Raw genomic sequence first — 22,375 nt, 5'->3', positions numbered from 1 at the left:
CAGCAATGGCAGTTTGTCATCAGTTTATGAAATTCTGATTTATGGTGTGTTGCCTACGATGGGAGCCTGGTGAAGCCAGTTGCATCACTGGGGCTTCAGCATGCTCATCCTCCCTCTGGTAGTCTTATCCTGAGAGCACATGCTGAATTAATAGGAAGAGATGAAGATTAAAGGAAGGTAAATTAGAGCATGTGATTTGTGTACGTATGTACATACCTTCAGGCATATATAAGTCTGCTCAGTTCCCTGTTTGCATCCAAGGAAGAGTTTGCAAATAACTCTTGCTCAGGATGAAACCACAGGATTTCCATGTGTTGGTGTGAGCAGCATCCTCTCCCAAACAATGAGGTCAGGGATGGGCAGCGGCACGAAAGCTTCCTGCAAAGCTCATGTTGCATGCTGAGACAGAGTCTAACATTGGAGGTAGAGATTGATGAGATGAGGAGAATGTACTTAACGGCTAATTTAGAAAAATGAAAAAAATAGATCTTTTAGGAAACAAAGAGGATGTTTTTTTTGTCAAGTCTTTACTTTTTCCACATCATGCATGGGGAGACAAAGTGCACAAGGCACAGGCAGCTTGATCTAACCACTCTAACGTAATGTGTGTGTGTGTGGAGGAAAGGAGCCTAGCTGACCTCAGTTTGCTTTCCATGACTTCATATGTGAATGCAGTGCTGACTTCACAAGGCGTTTAATTTACATGAACACCTAAACACCTGGAGACCTGCAGCACTGCTCCCATGAAGGTGTCCTTGCCTTGCCTCAGCTCTGCCCAGAGCTGCGAAGGTCCCATTGCCAAGTGTGCTGGCTGTGCACACCGTGCGGGAAGGCCACAAGCAGGGTGTGTGGGTAAGGCACAGGGAAAGTGCAGGATTTCTGGCTACTGAACCCAGCTGAAAGGCTCTTTCATTCTTTATTAGTTAGAAAATGTAACAGTATGATCATGCACAGTACAACGCGTGCAGCGCATCAGCGCAGAAGTGAAGAGTAAAGCAGTCATGTTTCTTTATCACAAGGATTCGCACTGTTGTTTTAATTATAGACCGAGTTCGTTAATAAAAGTAAAGAAAGAAAATGAGACCTCGTCTGAAAAGTATACGGTGTACTGTCAAATCCTTTCCCGTTTAGTGGTAATTAGTAGGTGGAGGAGTGCAGTGCCTTACTGTTCCGCCACCCTCCTGTTACACGATCCGTGTTTGTACACGCAGTTTTAAATAAGGGAGCAGCTGGATTCGGTGTAGGTGGGAGTGGTGGCTCAGAAGTTTTGTCTTTAAGCTTTTGGATCATATGGTCTTACAAGCAGTAGCGACTGAGGACATATATATATATTAATGTTCCCTAATATTTTGGCTTACTGTTTGAAGACACCTTCTTTCAGCTAATTGTTATATTTAAAGTCTGCAAAACATGCAAAGTTATACAAAGCTTCTGTAAAGTAATATAAGGCAGGAGAAACGTTGTTGTATTTTAATATTTCAGGAAGACTTTTGACAAACTATACATTTACTTCATGATGGTTTCCTTTTTCAAAATGCTTTCCCCGTGTAATCTGCTTTAAATCCTCGGAGGGAAACCAGGACGGACCATGGCAGCACCTTGCTTTGTTGGGGGTTCACTCTGTTTTTGGGGTCTTGCCTTTTCTGGCTCAAGGCTCTGATATTTGGGAGGGAGATGTCCTCAGATAGGGGACGTGCTGCATCTCTGCACCGTGTTGTGTCCATCAGGACTTTTGAAGGCTGAGTGCTGATGATAACCCTTTCCTTCTGTGCCTTTTGCCAAGCCTTGGCCACCTGTATGGTGGCAGCAGTAGATGACTATTCGGAAGTTGACTGTGGGGTCTTCTGCGGTGGGAATAGAACAGGATTGCAGGACAGCATCGTTATTTGGGGTTGGAATTAAGCATTCAGCATCAGGAAGGGCTGGATTTAAGGCTGTGCAAACTTCATCCAGCTCCCTTCCCTGCACATGGTATGATATAATCTGTAATTACACCTTCTCCCTGGGAACAGAGTCATATTCAGTGCACATGTCAGCAGCAGCCAGGGGAGGATTAAGATACCAAAGCAAGCTCAATTTGAATAATTTAAATTTGTGATCTCAATATTTTAAATGTTTCTATACCCAAACGAGCTTTGTGTGATTTGGAGTGAAAAAATCACCTTGGCTGCTTTAGCGCCTACTTGGGGATGAATTGTGTCAGTAATAGGTTGGTGTGAGACATTCAGACTGTGCGGTTAAAGCACTTCTGTTTGAACACTTAAAAATAAAAATAAAGTTAAAATAAAATAAATAAAGTTAAAAAATAAACTTGCAGAGATGGCAGCGCTGAGGCTGCCAGAAATGCTGGAGGCTGCGCGGTGGTGGGAGTTGATGGCAAGGGAAAGGTGCCGGCCAGCTGCCTTGCTGGAGGCGGTACAATTTATGGGGCAAAATAGAAAAGATTTGTGCCTGTTATCTCAGGTTTCCAAGGTCAGATTTGTCTTGGTCTTTGCCATACTTGACCTGTGTATTTGATTGCCTGGAGCTTGCTTTTCGGGCAGAAAGGCTGCACCTTGCCGTTATGATTATTAGACGGAACTTTCTCTGTCGCTCGTAAATGAGAACAGTACAAAACAAGGGGTTTTGTCTCCCTGGCTGGGGATTTTATCTCTCCCTGGATCTCCTGCAGGCCTGACTGGGATGATCTGGGGTTTGTGCTGCTGGCCCTGGAACAGGGGCTGTGCATCTTGGGGTCACCCAGGACCCGCCGGGATGCGCTTGGTTTGGCTTCAAGGCGCCCAGACCTGTGGATCTTTAAGGAGATGGCGCCCTCGTGTGGTGGCACCGCTCAAACCTCCTCTCCTGCTTCCCCTCGGAAGGACACCCAGAACGGGCCTTTCCCACCACCGTAACACGGCCGTGGAGGGACCTTCTCCACGGCTCGAGAAGATGAGAAAGAGGAAAATGTTGCTGAGCTCTTGTGGTACAATGTGTGGGGCTCCAGCCATCGTGTCACCCACCGTCTGCGTTTGGCAAAGAGGTGCAAACCTGCCCGTGAATTTCTTGTTAAAACACGTGGAACTGCATCAAAGCTGCTGGAAAACCTCGCTCTTGGGGACTCGGAGCAGTTACTAGTGTTAGTTTATCAGGTTATTAGTTATCCTTTACTGAGAGGCAGGGGAGTGGTTTAGCTGAGCAGGAAAATTGTAAATAAAATACTGGGGTATTATACAGAAGTCTAGGGAACTTCAAGAGCAAGCAGTAGTAGGAGTTTCAACAAAATCTTTCTCGCTGAATGCAAACTATTCCTGAGGCTCCACGTAAGCTTTTGACTTGAAGTTATAGAAAATAGAGAGCATGTTATTAGTATGGTGTTATAGGAAAATCAGTATTCCTAATGAAAATCAGTATCCTCAGCATAGTGCAAATTTTTGCAATTAACTACTACTGCTTAGTGAGTAATAATTAAATGAAACCAGTGTATAGCTTTGGTCAATTTACTATTTAATCTATTAGAAGTTCAGAATGAAAATGTTGGCTATTGTTATGCATGTACACCTTGATGGTATGGAAGTTGGATCTGGTCACTGTACACTGCTGCTCTTGCATTGCCTCTGGGAGGCTTTCTGTTTCTGTAATGATTTTTCTTTTTTTCCCTTAAATTTTAGCTACTGAACTTGTCTCTCTTGTGCATTCAGTGGGTATTATGCCTGTCTTTAAAATCTGAACTTGCTTGGAGGTTAGCCTGCACAAGACACAAAGGGACAAGTGAATTGTTATTACCATCTCACTGTTTCAGTGCCATAACGGGGCTGTGTGTGTTTCTTTTTCGTATTGCATAGCCAAGGCTTGTATCACCTTTTTTATATTTTTTTTAATTGTAGTCCTTTTCCACATTGAGGAAATTAGTTTCCTCTTTCCTAGTTTCAGAAATATTGAAAATTACATTTACTTTTAATAGGACTGGACTGGGAGTGTTTAATATTATTATTTTTTTTTTAGAATGCAATATCAGAGGTATTTCACTTACAGATTCAAGGCATCTTTCTTTCTCTCCATGAACACATCATTAAATACACAGCTGTAGCCACTTGACTCCTCCTGATCTGATTCCTTCGGGCTATGATGTTCCATACATCTTCTTCCTTGTGTTTTCCAGTAGCATGTTGTTAAATACTCAGAATCAAGGGGCATCTGTCACAAAAGCCATCACATTTCCAAAATATTAGCTGGATGAAGCCATATCTGCTCTTTGGGAGGGTGGCTGTGCAAAACAAGACCTTCTCCACACAGGGAACCACAGCTTTTTGTTGTCTGCAGGTAAATACACAGTATTATGTTTATTTTTTCCATCTTCTTTTCTATGTAGTGTTGAAAATTGTTGAAGAAGGAAGCTGAGCTGGATATGCTGGGATCAGGACTCTTTTTGTCCTCTCTCCCCCTCAAGATGAGAGTGGAGGGAGGCTGGGTGGCGATGCAATGTGGTGGCAGAGGTGGGAGGCAGCATCCCTCAGGGGACAAGTGTCCACAGACCCATCTGTGCCATACCGCCGTGGGCCAGGGATCACTCTGGAGACAGATGCCTTGGGTGGCGTAGACGTATGTGTTTCTGGTTTATAAAAAAAAAAAAAAAAAAGCACCACCAAAACCCTTGCGGTTCAGACAGCTGGTCTGGCAGTTGGTAATGTGAAGGCCTATTAAAATATTTATGCTATTTGTTATTTAACTTTATTTGGGTTTTTTTTGGTTTTTTTTTTTAAAAGAATTTGGAAATAGGCTGATGAGAGAAAATAGTGTGAGTTTGCCCCGGTTGGGAGTGACATGTATTGGCAGAAATCTGGGGGCACTGGCAGCGCAGGGGGCTAATATTCTGTCTTTCACTCTCCTATAATCTAGTCGTCTTGTTTTCGTTCTGAGCGAGAGGAGGTGCTGATAAATATGCTGAAAATATTTTCACACTTCTGTTGAGTGGAATTTCGCTTCAGTAACTGGTACACGAAGGCCTGGCTTCATGAAAGCTTCTGAGTCAGTGACAAGACTCCTTTTGGCTCATCCGTAGTAGTGGAAATTAATGTTAAAAATGACACCCCCACCTGAAGGTTTCAGCGGCTTGTTATTTTAGGTCTTCAGAAAACTCTCTGTGCAGGTTTTAATGAAGGATAGGACTTTTAAAACTCCTCAGCTGTTTAAACCATGGCACCCCAAACACAGTTTGGAGAAGTTTCAAGTATCATTTAATTGTTTTCTGAGAGACAATGGCTCTCTTGGAAATGCAGAGTGGCTATTTTATTCAGAGAAAAGTCAAACCAATATAATTAAGTCCAGCATCCTCAGGGAATGACAATACCAAAGCTGACATCATCACTTGAAAATTTAAAAGGGAAATTTGAAAAGCAAAAGGAAGGGAATCCATGTGTCCTCTCGAGGCAAAAGCTGGATAAGTTTGGTTGTTCCCTGTGTGCCCTCACGGGATGTACACATTCACATGCCATACAGGGGAGGGGGCACTGCCCACACACAGCGTGGGAAAAGGGAAAAATTAATGATGGCACAGCCGTCAGAAAGGCCTTTTCACAATAGTGAAACCCAAAAGAAAGGGTCACCAACAATGGCCAGGTTTTAAATCAAGGAAAGAAGAATGCAGAGGGTGGAAGGGAGAGAAGGAGGGGGAAAGGCAGGAGGAGAAAGAAATCCCAAAATTGCTCCTTTCCCAGTGTGCCCCACTTGAAGGACAACCTTCCTTGAAAATTTATGTAAATTTATTTAGAAAAATACATCTAGCTAATCAATCTGCAATTCAGCTAGATACATAGTGATGTCCTGATACCGTCTTCACTGGGTTATGTTCAACTCTTTCTGACTTTTGATAACTGTGAGTTCTGTGAAAGCTTTGGAACAGAGACCAAGAGGTCAATTGTCATCTATGTTCAAAGATGGTGATACAGCACGAATAAATGGTGCTAGACATATGGAGATCAAATTAGTAAAGCTTGGTTTCATTTTAACTGTAGATAATATGGTGTGAAATTTTTTAATTAGCAAAAATCCCTAGATATTCTGGGAAACAAAAAGGAGCAGATCGGAAGAGAAGCAATGTCGAAGTGGTCAAGGAGATGAGTGAGGGAGTCTCCACGGCTTCATAATGTTCCTAGAGCAGTGAGGAAAAAGGGCATTTTTTGTTCTCTGGTGAGCTGGAGTCACACTAACTCTGTGGTATGCGCATGGTGAGGAGCTGGCACGCAGGGGCATGGACTTGTCAGTACGGATAGGTGTTGGTCCTGCATCTCTGCTGCTGGACCAGGGCTTCAGCCCTTCCTCACTTCTCCCTTTCCCCAGCAGCTCACGGTATCTCTCTGTTCTTCCTATGTTTTAAGGTTGTTATTTGCAATTTTGTAATTTTTGATGCTTTGGAGAGCTGCTGTTTAGAGGCTGATCTTTATTAGGGCTTTTATCGATAACGCCGTGGTAAGTTGTTGATGGACTCTCCATTATTTTATTTTTAAGAGGGGGAGTTTCTAACTTGTCCTCACAGCAACCCCTTGCTCAGGCTCATATGTATTTCCCCTCCACGTACATGTAGAAGCTTTTTTGGGTGCTCAGCTGGTTGGTGTGTCCTGCTCTACCAGCCACCTGGGCAGGTTGGTTAGGCTATGGTTGGCATTAAAATTTGATTCAAGCTCCAGCAGCAGGGGAAAATCTTTCCTCTTGTTCTTTTCTTTCTTTCTTTTTAAACTTCAGTGCACAGTACTGCACTGTTATTTCAGTCTTTTTGTGTCCTGGACTGTGAGGAGGTAAATGTAATTAGACAGCTTGAGTTGGCCACCTTATGTAAATTCTCTTTGGCTGATTTGCCAGGTAACCACTTCTATTTTCCATATTTGTGTAGTTGCAATAGCAAATGAAAGAGGAGATACAGTCACAGTATATACAAATCTTATCTCAGTGTTTATGGTCTTTCTTATAATTAATCTACGTTAAGTCACTGAAAGGTAAAATATACCTCTTCATTTTTTCTACCTATATTAAATGCAGTGTTTGATATATTTGATTACATTTCATCTAACATGCTATAGGATTTGCTCATAGTGTAAAGATACTTTATAGAATTGTTACACTTTACAGTCAAAGTCTGGACATGTTTGGGTTATGTTTCATTGCTTTTTCCTAAACTACAATTGCTCCTGGACAGTTTATCTGTAACTTAAGTTTGTGGTTATTGTTAAAAGAATTTTTCCAAATTATAACCTTTAGCTTTTTTGTTGTTGTTGTTGTTGTTCTTTTATCTTCGGTACAGCATAACTGGGGAAATTTGGGTTCATAACCTTGCCACTACTTAGAATTAAAGATCTGAAAATAATTTGCAGAGAAGGCACTCGTGCAGGGTTGGCAAGCTTTACTTTTAAGTGATTGCGGTGGAGCTGCATCTCCTACCTCTTCCACGCTTTCGCTCCTGCTATGTATGTGAAGTTCAAAAAAGCAATATACAGCCTGAAGACCTCTGAGCGTTTTTAATGGTTCTGTTGAATCTGATATTCTTTCTTTCCTAAATAAGTGGTGTCGTTTAAACCCATGATAACTGAGGGAAGATTATATGCAGTTCCATTATTTGGCTTATAATTTTTTTTTATCCTAACAGACAATATTTTGGTTTTTTGCTTATGTTCCTGATTGCATTTAGGAATATTTTGCTTTAAAGTATTAGGACTAGTTACATGTTTTCTTTTTGTACATACAGGATGGAAGAACTGGGAAGGCTGATGGCTAAGATAGCTGGTTAGGGAAGGAAGAATTGCATTTTTTCTTGTGACTTGAAAGAAAACCTTCTGAGCAGCTCAGGGAGCTCCGTGTCTTTTCAGTTAGGGGGGTTAAACTGATGTTTGCATTTTGCCAAATGACTGAGGAGAACAGTGGACTGAAATGGTGTTGATTTTGTTAAGAAAGTGAACAGAAAGTATGACTATGTGTGGCATTGACAACGCTTGCCTGTGTAAAGCAGTATTATATGTGTCAGCAATTCCTCTTCAAATTTGCCAATATAAAAGCCTGAAAATTATCTTCTGCTACCATGTGCTGCATAATGCAGTTTAGGATCTAAAAATAAAGCGCGGTTCTTTACAATACTGTGCACACGCAGAAGTGAAGTAAACACATGTTATATCTGTTCTGAGTTGGCTGATTAAAATAATTTTAGTGTGAAGGAAAGAGGCAGGAGGGCCGCAGACAAGCGTTTGTGAGAGCAGAGAGGTGTTGTAATGCTCTGGAAAATTCAAGCTGTGAGAGCTTGTGCGTATAGACAGCGTGTTAAAGTTATTAGGGTTCACGTGGGTGCAAAGATGTTGACAACTTGAACTTGCAATTTCTTTAAGCATGGCCTTAAATAAATTTGTCTTAAATCAGCCATAGGAGGTGAGGCTGTGTTTGATGAGATTGCCTGACCGATTGCTTTTAAGTCTGAAATATCTTTTTCCAAACATAATACCGTGGGCAGGGAAACAACAAGCAAAAATGAGCTGCAAGTTATTTTACTGTTCGGGGAGACAACAGGCTCTTTATAGTTCTGCTCTGTAGCTTAATTTTTAGGGCCTGTATAAATAGAATTCAATCCACCAACTAATTCGGAGAGGATAATCCATCAATATTTAATTTGGTAAGAAAGAAAGGCTTTAAAATAATATAATGTAGTTCATGAATCAGAGGCACTGTTGGATTCCATTATTAAACGTAGATGTATAATACCGGTGCCCTTGCGTTTGTTATTTTAATAATTCTAATTAATTTTGGTAATTGTAGTGGATCTGCTGCCAACTATCCCAGCTATGATCATTATTCAGGGTTATTATTTTCAGTAGACAGTCAGCCAGTGAATATAGGAAGTTTTATGGCAAACTAAACTTAAATAGCAGAAGAAGGTTTTCTTGTTGAAGAAAAATGCCTCTTGGTGAACTTCATCATGATCTGTCCACGTTTAAGAGCTGCTGAGAGATCCGGGCAATCTTTGTGATAATGTAGTAATTTACAAACCCCCTATAAACAGTATTTGACTCTTTCTCCCTGATTATTATTGATCAGTGAGATTTGCGTGAAGAAGTACAAGCTTTCTCCCTTACAATTATCCTGGTCCTCTTTCCTCGGCCTTTTTATGGTCCCACACTCCATTTTTTTTATACCATGGTGGTGGTTGTAATAGTGATAAACAACAACACTCCTGCCTGAGCCCGCTGCAAACATCTTAGCCATAGAAAACTAAAACATTTATGCGTGCAAGGACGAATTCTTCACTTACTTTGAAGGACACTGCCTTGCCCAGGAAAGCCCCTGACGTAAGGGGCTGCGGTGCAGATGGCTCAGCGAAATGAGCTTGTGGTCTTTGTTTTTCCCCGTGGTAGCCTGTAAGACTTCTTGGAGGTGGCACTCTGGAGCTTGTTGGCAGATTTGCATGTCTGGATCAGGTCTTTCTGTGGATGTTATCTGCAGATAGCAAAAATGCTATCCTGCTTCAGCTGGTGAAGTGTCGTGGGTTGTAGCTCCTCATCAAAGACACGTGCTTGGTGCAGGAGAAGCAAAGGCGCTGTCACTAGCATTGCAGTGCTGAGAAGCAGTTTTAATAACAATAAGTCAAAAACCCTCCAAAACCCACAACAAACTGTTATGATGTCCAGAACTCTATTGCCAATTAATTGGAGATGTGGCTATCTGTAAAAGTTGGAATGATTTATTTTTCTGCCACAGCAGCTTTTCCACAGGAAGGAACATTGCAAACCCAGAAGTTTATGTAATATGACTTTATTTTGTTGGGGGGAAAAAACCCAACACCCCACAACTCATTGGAATTTCAGTTATTGTAATTTGAAAAAGAAATTTGTAAGGGTAAATTTGCAAATGAGTAGAGTGAGTGAAATGCCTTGCAGCACCAATTCCTCCCCAACTTGTTCTCTTTCTTGCATTTACCACATTTCTCAGTGGAAGGTAAGTACTCTGCATAATGTTATTTGTTTCTCTTTAGCTTAAAAAGTGACGGTAGGACTCATGGAACAGTGTGTTAGAAGTAGAGCAGAACAGCTGAGATACCTGGGAGCAATCAAGCCCAAACCATCAACTAAATCTGGAGGAGAATTTGGACGTTGCAGATACCCTCTGTTAAGACCTGAAACATGGTGCTGGGAAAAGGAACAACCACTTCTCGCACGGTTTAATGTGTGACTAGGTTTAAAGGAGATGTATTGTGTATTTTTAATTTGGAAATAGAAAATTTTGTAAGCAAATTGAATTAATCCCACAAGAGTGTTTGGCATGTAATTTCAGACTCTGAAGTAAAAAGGAAACTCAGGCTGAATTTACAGACTGCAGCTGTTGAGGAAGATGTGTGCATGACACCCTACAAGTACAAAGTCAGGCTGTCTTCTGATGAAGTTATTAGCACTGAGGGATAGTACCCATTAAAAAACCTGCTAATTTCTTATGCTGCCAAGTGAGCTGACTGCTCTTTCTTCAAAGCACATTGTGGTGCTGAGAGAGTTATTGAACTTACTTTAAGCTGCGAGACAATGCTCATCTTCAATTTGCCCATCAGAACATCCATGCAATTATTTGGGGTATCTTCAAAGTGTTTCACTGCTTTTGAGTAGATCATTGAGATAATGTACTCTTGTTTGATAGCGGCATGCCTCCTGGATGACAATGTAAGGAACTGAAGCCCCCACCTCCCAGTGATCTTTTCCTTTCTTCCTACACATCACACAAACAAATGCAGACTCTGAGATCACTTATAACCTATAGATTCCTCAACAGAAATTAATTCTGTTTTTATCTCATTTTCTGTGTATTGCCTACTGCAATGAGGTCTCTTAATTTGTTTTCACAAATTCATCATTTGATTTCCTGCTATCAACGAGTGCCTGCCTTCCAGTAGGCTCCAAGCATGACTGGCATAATGAAAAGTCTCCCTTGTATCGGAGTTGCAAGTTTATATACTAAGAACTTCCCTCCCTCTAATAACTAAGATCAGATGGCAGATCTTCCTCTTTATTCATTCCAAGTTGTTGCTACTCTTTATCATCAAAGTGAATAAGAGTAATACTTATGAGGATACAGCAGAAGCAGAAAAAAAAAAAAGGAAAATCTAGTAAGTGGCAAATCCCAGTGTTTTTCTGCTGACTCTTTGTAAGATCTTTAAAGTGCTGTTGCTAAAGAAACATTTGTGATTTGTTAGGGGTTTCTTTTGGTTGCTGGAAATAAACATGGGTAGATCTTGAGCTTTTTTTTTTCTACTACAAATATAATTTTTTTTTGTTGTCATTAAGAAAATATTCATATCAGAACTATAGTAGTATTCCGCTTTTTATTGGGCAGCAACAACACAAAAGAAAACATTATACCCTCAATTGCTGTTCTGAATGGATGTAGAGATCCTTCACGTCCAGGTAAAAGTTTTTCTGGGTCTCAGAGGATCTGCAATGAAATGATGCTGTTCCCTCCCAGCAGCTGAAGTAGCGCACTTGCCCCTGGCGTCCATACTTGGCCCCTGTATCTAAAAACGTTGCTGCCCATTTAACTTCAATTCAAGCAGCTGTTTGCTGACAGATGGGAGGCACTCCTAGAATCAGAGTCACTTATGTTGGAGAAGACCTTTAAGATGGTGAGTCCAACCGCCAAGCCCAGCACTAACTCGTGTCCCTCAGCACCGCACCTACACAGCGAGTGTGGCTTGAACCAGCGAGGCTCTCCAGTCTACAGCCGTTCACACTCGACAGTTTATTTTTTATTTTTTATCTCCATCTCAATTACATAGTAAGATGTTCTTTTTAAAAAAACCTTGTTTGTTATTAAGATATAAATCTACTTATTTTAGTCATGTAGTGCATGCCAGCGTAATGCAATACAAGAAGATTACAAGCTGATGGTTAGATGTTAATAACAGTAACACAAAACATTAAGGCAAGTGACATTTACATAAGTATCTTGATCTTAATACATGTAATTTACATATGAAAATTTAATCACCATAGAGATAAACAGCTGCAATGTTTAATTAAACTCTCCACACAAAATCAGCCTGCAAGAAGTAGTTTGTCACTGCTAATTTATCACAATTCTCATAAGTATTCTTTAAAATAAAAATGCAAAATAAATGACTCTTATTGATAATTTAACTTCTGGTTACTTTATCGTATTCTCAACAGGCTTTGATGATACAATTACAATATGAAGATTCTAGGCTCATTTTCTCACAATTTAGAAGACAAAACATAAATATATGGAGAACAAATGTATTTGTTTACAGACTTAAGGGTCAGCAGTATGGCAGCACCAGAGTACAATCGAGGCAAATTTAATGCCATGATAAGTTATGTGTAATGAAGAGATGCGCGTCTCTCTCTGTGGGGCTGTTTAAGGAGTAAACAATTATAAGTGAAAATTAGTGCCGGCATTATCGCAGGGCTGGAACAGGCTCCTTCTCACAATATCACTGACTAAAACACACATTTTTAGAAATCAGAGATGTGCTGACATTCAGAAGTTATTGAAGCCTAGACTTTGCTTCTAGTGATGTATTTTAAAGCAAAACAAAGTGCTCAGTATCTTGAAAGAAACAATTTACATATCTTTCCGGGGATTCTTCAAGAAAATTAAAATTAGAAGGTTGACTGAATCCTCTTCACAGCACTAAGATAGCAAGAACAGCAAAAAAAAAAAAAAGGAGCTTTTTTGTAACTTCAAGGTAGGTGGGAATGGAGAACAGATATTTAACATTTAGTACCTTAAATTACATATTTTTTTAGGTGTGAAATTATATTATATCCCAAGTTAAATCCCAAGGAGAACAAACTGTATAACGAGGCTGTGGACTGTGATGAGGGTATCAGATGTGCCTGCAAAGAATTGCCTGTTTATATATAGATTTACTGAATTTCCTATACTGTGGTAACCCCAAGACACTGGGAAACCTATGTGAAAAGATGACTCTAGAAAAGACTATTTTTGCCTGACATTTGGATTTTGTTCTATTTATTGCCCATATCTCTTTCCCTGTAAGTTTTCTTTAAGGATGTGATCATTTAAGGTTATTTAGGTGATATGCCTAAAGATGATACCCGGGTCACAGAGAGCAAATGGGGTTATTTGGTCCTGGGTTCAAATATCCTTATTGTCAATTATTATATACCAATTTAAAGTAAAAACTCGGTTAAATTCAGCTTTATATTCATAAGTGGATCTTCTAGAATAAGTAGATGTAAGTAAAAAAAACCCTAATAAGTAGGAATTAAGTCTCACTAGAATGATAAATCAATAGTATGCTGAAAAAAAATCAGAATCCAATTTTAAATCAATGCAACTTATTTTTGGTTTTATTCAGAATTCCCATTTTGCAGCAGAAGAATTAAAAATAAAGAAACCCCAAATACTGTAACTTTCTGCAATTCTTATGTGCCTAAGTAGCCACATCATCACTAGGGAAGGGAAGTAAGGTCTTACTCTTAAAATATTGTCCTACATGTATAATGCTAATTTGTTGAGATTTTTTTTTTGTTTATTGGTTGGGTTTGGTTTTTTTCTTTTTCTTTTTGTGGTTTTTTTTTTTTGTTTGTTTGCTTGTTTGTTGATTGGTTTGTTTATGGTTTGGTTTTTTTTTAATATATATTGACTATAGGGAATGTATTTTCCAGTTACTGAATAAAAACAAGTATCCATCAAGATTTGTTGCATTTAGGGCTCAATTCTGTGCCCGTTTTGGTTGCCCTTGGGTGCTCTGGCTAGTCCCCAGCTGTCATGGCCAGAGCAAGCAGATCCTGTGCTCTGCTGGTCCTGTGTGCATGCCTTAGGTACCCTGAAGTGGCATGTGATGCCTATGCTTAAGCAATTAGCTCAAGCTCTTATACTACAGAAATCAAGAAAAAGGTATTAAGTGGACACATTAACAACTGTAAAAATGATACCTGGGAGACAGGCAAAAGTTTCCCAAAAAATCGATGTTCCACTTCATGAGAGCTGTGGAAGGAGTAACCTCTCTACAAACCTGAACAGGAAATATTCTCATTACCAGACAAATACTCCTTCATCTTTGTTTTTCGTGTGGTTATAATGTGTTGGCAGGCAGCTGATCCTAAGTGGCAATTTCCTGGATATGCTGCTATTAATTGCTTTGTGTTACAATACATATAGTCATGATTTGAACTAGAATGTAGCATATTAGGCACAGTTCCCCAGCAATTCAAATCTTCGCATTCAACAAAACAGAGGAAGAGGAATGAAGATTACAAGAAGAAATTCTGAAATTCCAGCATTTTAGATTATAGGTTAGGGCTGCTGGCTGATCTCTGTGAGATTTGTAGGTGCAGAATCTGTCAGTTAAGAGGAGAAGAGGTGCTAATCAGAAATGGAGTTTTAGAAATATATATATATAATTACAGCCAGGGGAAAAAAAAAGTGCAAATGTTTACACAAATACAATTTTAGAATATTGTTGTTTTGCAGCCAGTATCAGTGAATATGTTTCATGTCATCACCTGAGTGTGTTCATAAAATTACTTAATTCAGTGATTTGGGATGTCATTCGTTTATGACTGTTAAGCAAGAGTTGTGTAAAATTAAGTACACTGTCTTCCTCTGCTGACTTAATTTTTTAGCTCACAACCCTCCAAAACTCAAAAAAATGAACAGAGATCTACTCTGTAAGATCTGCTTGCTTGAAACAGTCCCCCCACTCCAAAATAATTTGTTTAAATAATTTATTGATTTTTAACATGCTTGTTTTAACATATCATGATCTCTTGTCTGGATATGTACTTCTTCAAAACTTTCTGTCTGTGCAGGGCAAATCTCGCTGTTCAGGCAGAAATGTCTTTTTTTTCCATTCTGTACAGGTGATTTTGATACCCTTTTTGGACGCGAGGCATCCTTATACATTCAAGCTAACCTGATTATTTGGAAAACCTTTATTTAGACTGTTGATGGTGATGTGTTAGTTCTATGTTATACGTATATAAAGCCTTATCGGGGTAGGGCAAGTTTTTCTATCTGGGGACATGTCATAGGCACATTGAATGGTCAATGGATGTATAGAGACACACACACAGGCACTGGACATTGAGCTCACGTGTAGTCATCAAGGATTTAGGACATTCACCATCCTGCAAAATCAGGTCCAGTTGCACAAACCCAGCTGTCCATAGGGTAATAATGACCAAGGAATATATTCTTTTATTATTATTATTTTTGATTGAGGTAAGTGCCCATGGCTGTGCAACGTGATACTGGAGTGGTCCTGAGGATGCTGTTGAGCAGCCACTTGGAGGTGCGTGTTATCACAGGAGGTGAGTGAGGTGTGCCAGCGCAGTGTGGGAGAGAATGTCGTGTGGCTTTCCAAATGGACTGGTTTTGTTAAACTGGTGCCCGTACGATATGCTAGAGAAAGATTACACAGGTGGGCTTCTTATTTCCAAATGTAAAATATATCTCCATGGGAAGTGATGCAGAATTCCAAGGCTTGTTGTTTTTGGGGTGTGAGGGACCTCACACCCTGTTGCCCACCTCTTCCTTGTTAGCAAGTGCCTTCTGCTAGTATTAATGAGTTGTGTGATGCTCCCCATCCACACGATGTGCTGGAAATAACCCTGCAGCTACAGCAGGGCAGGCTCTGATCTCATAAGATCATCTATACAGCAGGGTCTGGACTGACAGACAGACCACCGCTGCTCCTGAGCAGGGCCGGGGGGTTCAGCAGCACCAACACAGGATGCTGCACTTCCCTTCTCCCTTGGTGCTCAGGTGGGTGCGGTGAAATGCATTGCTTTGGGAAACCTTTTGCATGACATGGGCTTGGTTTGACCATCTATTATCCCTGCAGATCCCATGCTGTCTGCTTGAAATGCAGGTATATAATGCCACAGGCCCTGGCCAGCATCCTCAGCTATGCTCTGCAGACCCCATGCTGATGTGGGTGAGCCCCCTCCCATCTGCGCTGGCCTTTTGGTACCATGGTGCACTGCTAAAGAGGCATCTATATCCCGCTTAAGAGGAGGCTTATGTTGGCTGTAGATGAATTAACTGCTGTGTTGATTAGATTTACAAAATCTTTTGGGATAAAAGTATTAAGTAAGTACAAAATGATTAAAATCCAACTCTATGAAAAACGCAGTGTGCCCTGTATTTCCTCTTCTGGCTGGGAAACCAATGACGTTAGTAGAACTGTGGACTAGGCGTCAGTAAGGAGATGATTTTGCGTGTGTTCCTTAATTGATGAAGTGCAACAACTGGACAAAGTCAGAAATGAGTGGACTATCAAGGACTGACTCCTTTAACTGTGATCTCCATCGCACTAGATATAAATCATTGCCGCTAACTGTGGAAACATATATTTCAACAGTAATTACAATGCAAGAACACTTTATTTATTTGCGAAATACACATAACCTCCCAGTGTAAGTATAGATTTTCTCCTGTGAGAAGTGATCAGTCCCTCAGGAGATCTTTTCTCCCTGTCCCTTGATGATGTCAGGGAGTTGTTGATTAGCTGCTGACATATGAAATTATGGGGGGTCAGCAAGGTTAATGAAAGGCTTGCCTCTGTAGCCATGCCCATACACTGTCTCCCACTATCCTTCTCGGCTTTTGGTTGTATGGTGACCTCAGTGATAAAGTTGAGAGAGAAAATATACGCTATGATATCAGTACAGTCTAATCAGTGTTTCTCTGTTAATATCCAATTATTTAATGAAGGAACAATTAATTATTTGTGGCCCAGAGTTTTTACAAACTAGGGCTGATCACGGAGGTGCTGTTCTGTTGTCTTCACAGTCTTGTCATTGATTAGCCCTGTCACACTGGATATATTTTTGCAGGTGTGCATTGCATAGGAAATGCTGTTTTCAGCAAGGGGATGAAGGCAGACAGAGTTTGTCATTGCTGGGAAATAAAAAATGGGGTTGTGCTGGAATCACTGGGAGGACAGGCTGACTCGTGGAAGGCAAGTGGGTTTCTTTGTGATGGTGGCTGGAAGTCAACTAGGAGGACTGTTCCTGCCAGCCTGCCGTGATGGTGGTGTTTAACCACCGTAACTCCTCCGGGCTTTTCCTAAATACACCGTAGGAGAGTAATATTGGACAGGGAACTACTGATTTCACGGTTCCTCAAGTACATCTTGGTGTCAGTAGCTAGGACTTTCAAGGAACAGCCTTTCTGTGGTCCCTCTTGAGAGGACACTGCCTGATCAGCCTGTGCTTTGGCCAATCTGCTCTCCTCTCCTTTGGCCTCTGCCTGTAATTGCGGTCACTGTTGTGCAGCCTGGGTAGCTGAGGGTATTTTTACCTATTAATTTAAATCATCCTCCTTCAAGGATTCAGCTTAGTAAAGATTTTCTGAGTTGGAATGACCTTAACATATGTCACGCTTGCTGCAGAGTGGGTGAAGATTATTTCCATATTAATTACTGTTGCAAAGTTTTTCCTTCCCAGCTGCACACAATTCCCGTCTGTTCATTACTCTTCGGGGTTTCCTTTTTTATCAGACTCCATCCTTTTTGAGCTTTCCATCTTGCTGTGGGGAAAAAAAAAAAAAATGGTTGACAATTTGTTTTACTGAAAGCATTGCTCTTAATATACATTTCTATCAAAATACGTATGCATATATACATTCCTCTCCCGCACCCCAGCGGGGACATGGCATGTGGCTGCATGAGCTTTTCTTTCTGTGAGTATCCCATAAGGACAGTACATTCTGTCTCAGTCTAACGAGGTGTGTGCTGAAATATAAGCGTTTGTGTAGTCTCATCAGATTTAATGTGGCCTCTGTTTTGAAATGAAGAGCAGGTGAATAAATTGACAGTGCTGTGCGAAGTGGCTGCCTGGCAAGCCCCGAGGGACAACACGGATCTCTGGGGAACGAAGGGGCCAAGGTAATGGCTTTTGAAAGGTGAAAACACAAAGGGGTGAGAATAACACAAACAGGGGAAGGGATGTCGTTTCAAAACCCCTCAGAGAGGTGTTTTTGCCAGACCTTTCCAGGGGGAGGAGAAGGCAAGGGACCTGCTGGGAGGTGGTGGAGCATTGAAGTAAGAATGCGCAGCGCTAGGGTTTTAGGGGAGCCCAAAGGGGAGAGCGAGAACATGTTGGAGCTGCTGCCTGACTCCTGCAGGGAATCTGGGCTTGTACCTTTGAGAGGAGCCCGGGTTGCAGAGTTAGGATTTAGATTTGAATATTTTTAAAGGTCTTGAGCTTTAGAAAGAAAGCCCATGGGTAAGGAGGGAGGACGGGAAGGCAGGTATGGGGAATATTGGCAGAAAGTCTACTTTCAGTTTGGGGAGATAAAATTTGACAAGTTTTAGTGTATCAGGAGAGAAACATCTGCTGGCTGCCTGTTTTGCTGCTTGCCTGTGTCTCTGGGCTACGCTGACCCCATAACACTGCCTGGGAGGTTGGGAAGGGAATCCTGAGGGAAGGCTTTGAGCCTGAGCTCCCCTTTTAGCCCTTTGCAAAAAGTGAGACACAGGTTCCGGCAGGAACGTGCACGTGTGGCTGAACATAGGAAATTTTGAGAAGCAAGGATATGGGAAAAAATTCACCTGGGCTGAATAAAACCTTTATTATGCATTTCTGAGTGTTAAATATGTGGGGGACAAAGGATGCTACTGTCAGTTTCAAAGTCTCCATTTTGACGAGTAAATGATTCAGAGTAAGCTATAGATATTTGCTGGGACCAAAGCAGTAATACAAATGGAAACACTTTATTTATCTTTGCTTTTGATGTTGCCTGCCTTTGTTTTAAAACTGTTGTTCAGCAGCTTCAAAAGCATTTGGCTATGTTTGCATATGTAATTACAGAGGGCCAGATCCATGGTCCTGCTTAGCTCCTGATAAAGACAGTCGTTTTGGCTCTGTGAGAAAACGTACGGTCGCTCCCTTATTTCTAAATCCATTGCAAAGACACACTTTGGCTTAGCTGAAGTGCCAGGGGCATGCACATGCAACCTGGTTTAATCTTTTTATAGGAGGGATAATTTATAGAGTGGAGAAAATGCCTCCTGCAGTTTGTGTACGGGCAGGACCTCATGGCACACAGCAGCACTACAGAGATGCCACCTGGCAAGCAGGACCGGGGGATGCTGAAAACTATTTGGCTGCGTGCTTTTTGGCTCCCGGTTTGCTTCCATAGCACCTTAGCACATGTGTGAGCTAAATTAGTTTGCAAGTTAAGGATAAGAGTAACTATACATACGTGCTCTAAACAAGTAAAGTCCCGATAAACGAGGAGCAAAGAGTTTTTTGCTTGTCGTTTATAATAAAGCCATAAAAGCAGATTATTTTTGTTTTTCTTGCAGCATAAAGGCCTATGAATAGTGAAGTAATGGAGAGTTTTAAAATTATCTGACTTCTTTAGCATCAGCACACTGTGCATTTGTGTCAGCCCTAGGTCCTGGGGAATAAAAGAGCACACTCTTGTTCAGATGACTTATCAGCGGCTCCTCTGTAAAACGCACATTCCTGTTTAGCTCGGAGAGACTGGCCTCGTACTGGCCCCCATGGTGCTGCCACGTCCCACCGCAGAGCTCCCAGCACTGGGCAGGGCTGCACGGGCTGCTGCAGCATCTTCTTGAGGTTGCTGTAGGTGAAGTGCTGTTACCTTGTGCTATTGCAGTCACCGTTATGGCCCTCAAATAACAGCCACAAATAACAAGTTTGAAGTGTCTCGGTGGTTTTATACCCTTTGGTGCTTGGCTGGAGCCATGTGAGATGGCCCTTTCTTAATACTGTGGGTTTTCTCAGTATCCTGAATTACGCACACAAGGTGATTTAAGCTTGAAGCTTCTAGGAGAGAGATAATTGTTCTTTTATTATTATAATAGATCAAAATAAAATCAGCTTGCACTTCTGAAATGGAGAGTTTTTTAGCCAGAGAAGTGTACAGTAATTCTTTTACAGTGTTACCAAATGGCATAATAAAAAAGTAAAAAGCATCTCATTTTCTAGGCTGTTTATTTTACATATCCTCTTTGAATTGATAAATATTTGTATTGAAATCTGGGATTTTGTTTGGAGCATCAGCCACAGAAACGATCTAGTAAGTGTTGCTTGATCTTAAAAGAGGTAATTTTTGTGCATGCAAAAGTGTTCAAATTATTTCATGCCTATATTTACACAAACAGTTAACTTACAACTGTGGATGCAAAACAAATATTAATGCCTGCTAATGACAGTTAAGCATCTGAAGTGCCATTTCTGTATGCAAATACCAGAATAATGATGTTAAAGGAGTTACTAGCAGTTACTTAGTACCTGTGGTATCTGGCATACAGCTGAAATAATTGCATATAAGCCTAAGTAATTCCCTGCATGTTTTAATAAAAAAATACTTCTTTGCTCTGCTGAATTGTTCTAAGAAAAACTTTGGAAACTTGATAAAATCAGTAATCTTTTGGATTGTTCTAAAATCTTGGGTTGCTGTTATTTTTTTCATGAATTTAGCATTCTTTAATAAGTGATGGAAACCAGACCTAAAATACCCGGGTCGGGATCCTCCGGCATGTGCAGCAGAGAATTCCAGAGGGGCAAAGTGTGCAGAGCAGATCCAGGAGAGCTGAGCGTCTCCTGGGGTCTGCCAGGCTCCAAGAAATGCCCCTTGAGCAGCTGCCCGCCTCTGCCCCTTGTGCAGGGCTGAAATGCAGAATTTGAAGCCAGGCATGTGAAGCAGTTGAGAAAACACCCCAAGATTTCTGCCTTCGCCTGGATACCTTCTACTAGTACTTTCCCCACTCTCTGTTCAGGCGTTGGAGGAGCATGGCAGATCAGCCCCCCTTGCCATTCCCAGAACGGTGGTTGCCTTAAAAAAAAAAAAAAAAAAAAAAAAAAAAAAAAAATTACACAGATTTTGTGCCCCAATTAGCACTGCTAATTGGGGCACACAAGTAAATTGCACTCTACCCTGTGGAGATTGTCAGCCAGTCAACCAGATCACTGAGTCACGAAGAGCGTGACTCTAACCCTGAGTTACTATTTAATCAGGTGCAAAATCAGAGGTGCCTCCAGGAAGGACACAGTCCTGCTACTGGGTGTCAATGAGAGAAGCTGCTTGAGGGGGGTTTCATTCCTTTTAGAATTCTTCTTTTTTTTTTTTTCTTTTCTTTTTTTTTTTTTTTTTATATATTTCCAGGCCAGAATTTAAAATAACCCCCTGAATAGCTGGGAAGGAGACTGCTGGTAATTCAGTGGTATGCGATAAGGAAGAATAGGGTTTGCTGGGTGCAGCTGGCTCCTTTACGGAGATACTTTGGTTAAAGAAACCCCATTTCATCCACCGGCCAGGAGCAAGCCTGGCTGAGCGCGGCGACAGTGGGATGAGCGTGCTGGCGTACCCTCCCCCGCAGTAATTCCAGTGCCAGGGAAAGGGACCTGGGCATCACCCCTGCAATGTTACCTTCAAATGTTATAAAGCAGCAAGATAAACATAAATTTGAAAAGAACCCCCCAGTGCCTCAGCAAGTGCATACAACGTCATTTGTGCATCTCAGTGCTTCATCAGCTGGGTGGTCAGGGTTCTCCAGACTGGGGGATGGTGGAGAAAGCCACAAGTGGCCGCAGGGCACGGTGGCACTCCTGCTCACTGCTTAAAAATGTGCTATTTGCAATAAGGGAGAAGGCAAGGAAATTTTATTGACATACAGAAGTGCTAAAAATCATTTGGGAACACTGAAGCTCTCTCTCTCTCTCTCTAAACTATAAATATATATATGTAGTGACGCTTGTGCAACTGTGTGTATAGTGATATACAGCAGTTGTGGATGTAGAGGACTGACCACATCACATGCACAGCAATTAATATATTATTTATTTCCAGGTGGGTGAGCAAAGGCTCAGTGTTCCTGTAACCTGGCCAGGGCTGGGGACTGGATTTGGTGATGCAGAATTAAAAATAGTGGATTAGTTAATTGGATGATACATTTATGTGCTTGAGAGAAAAACGCTACCTCAGTAACTGAATGCAGCACCACTCAACACTATTTTGGAAGCTTTTTTATGAAATCATTTGCTGCTAAGAAGGAAAATGCCTGAGTAAGATTTCAGGTAAACAGTAGGAGTGGCTGGCAGTGTGTTGAGAAGCGTGGCAGTGGTGAAAGTACAGCTACACCTTCTGACAGAAAGAGAATAAATTTTGCTTGGCGCAGCAATACATGTCGCTCAGAAGAAGCAAAAGTTTTGGAACAAGAAGCATCTTTAGAAAAGTGTCACTAGTCTCAACCTTATCCAAGGGGCTTAGAGGAGAACAAATCTCCCCAGTAAAACCCACCTTAAAGGAGGCTGGAAACAAATCATAAACTAATTTGGTTTTTTTGCAGGTTTTGATGCAGTTGTTGACCCGTCAGGTATTGCAAAAGGCAAGGGCTGGTTCTGTGAGAGGCGAGTGC

This window comes from Falco biarmicus, chromosome 8, assembly GCF_023638135.1.
Source record: "Falco biarmicus isolate bFalBia1 chromosome 8, bFalBia1.pri, whole genome shotgun sequence".
Classification (NCBI taxonomy): domain Eukaryota; kingdom Metazoa; phylum Chordata; class Aves; order Falconiformes; family Falconidae; genus Falco; species Falco biarmicus.
This window is presented reverse-complemented; position numbering follows the sequence as displayed.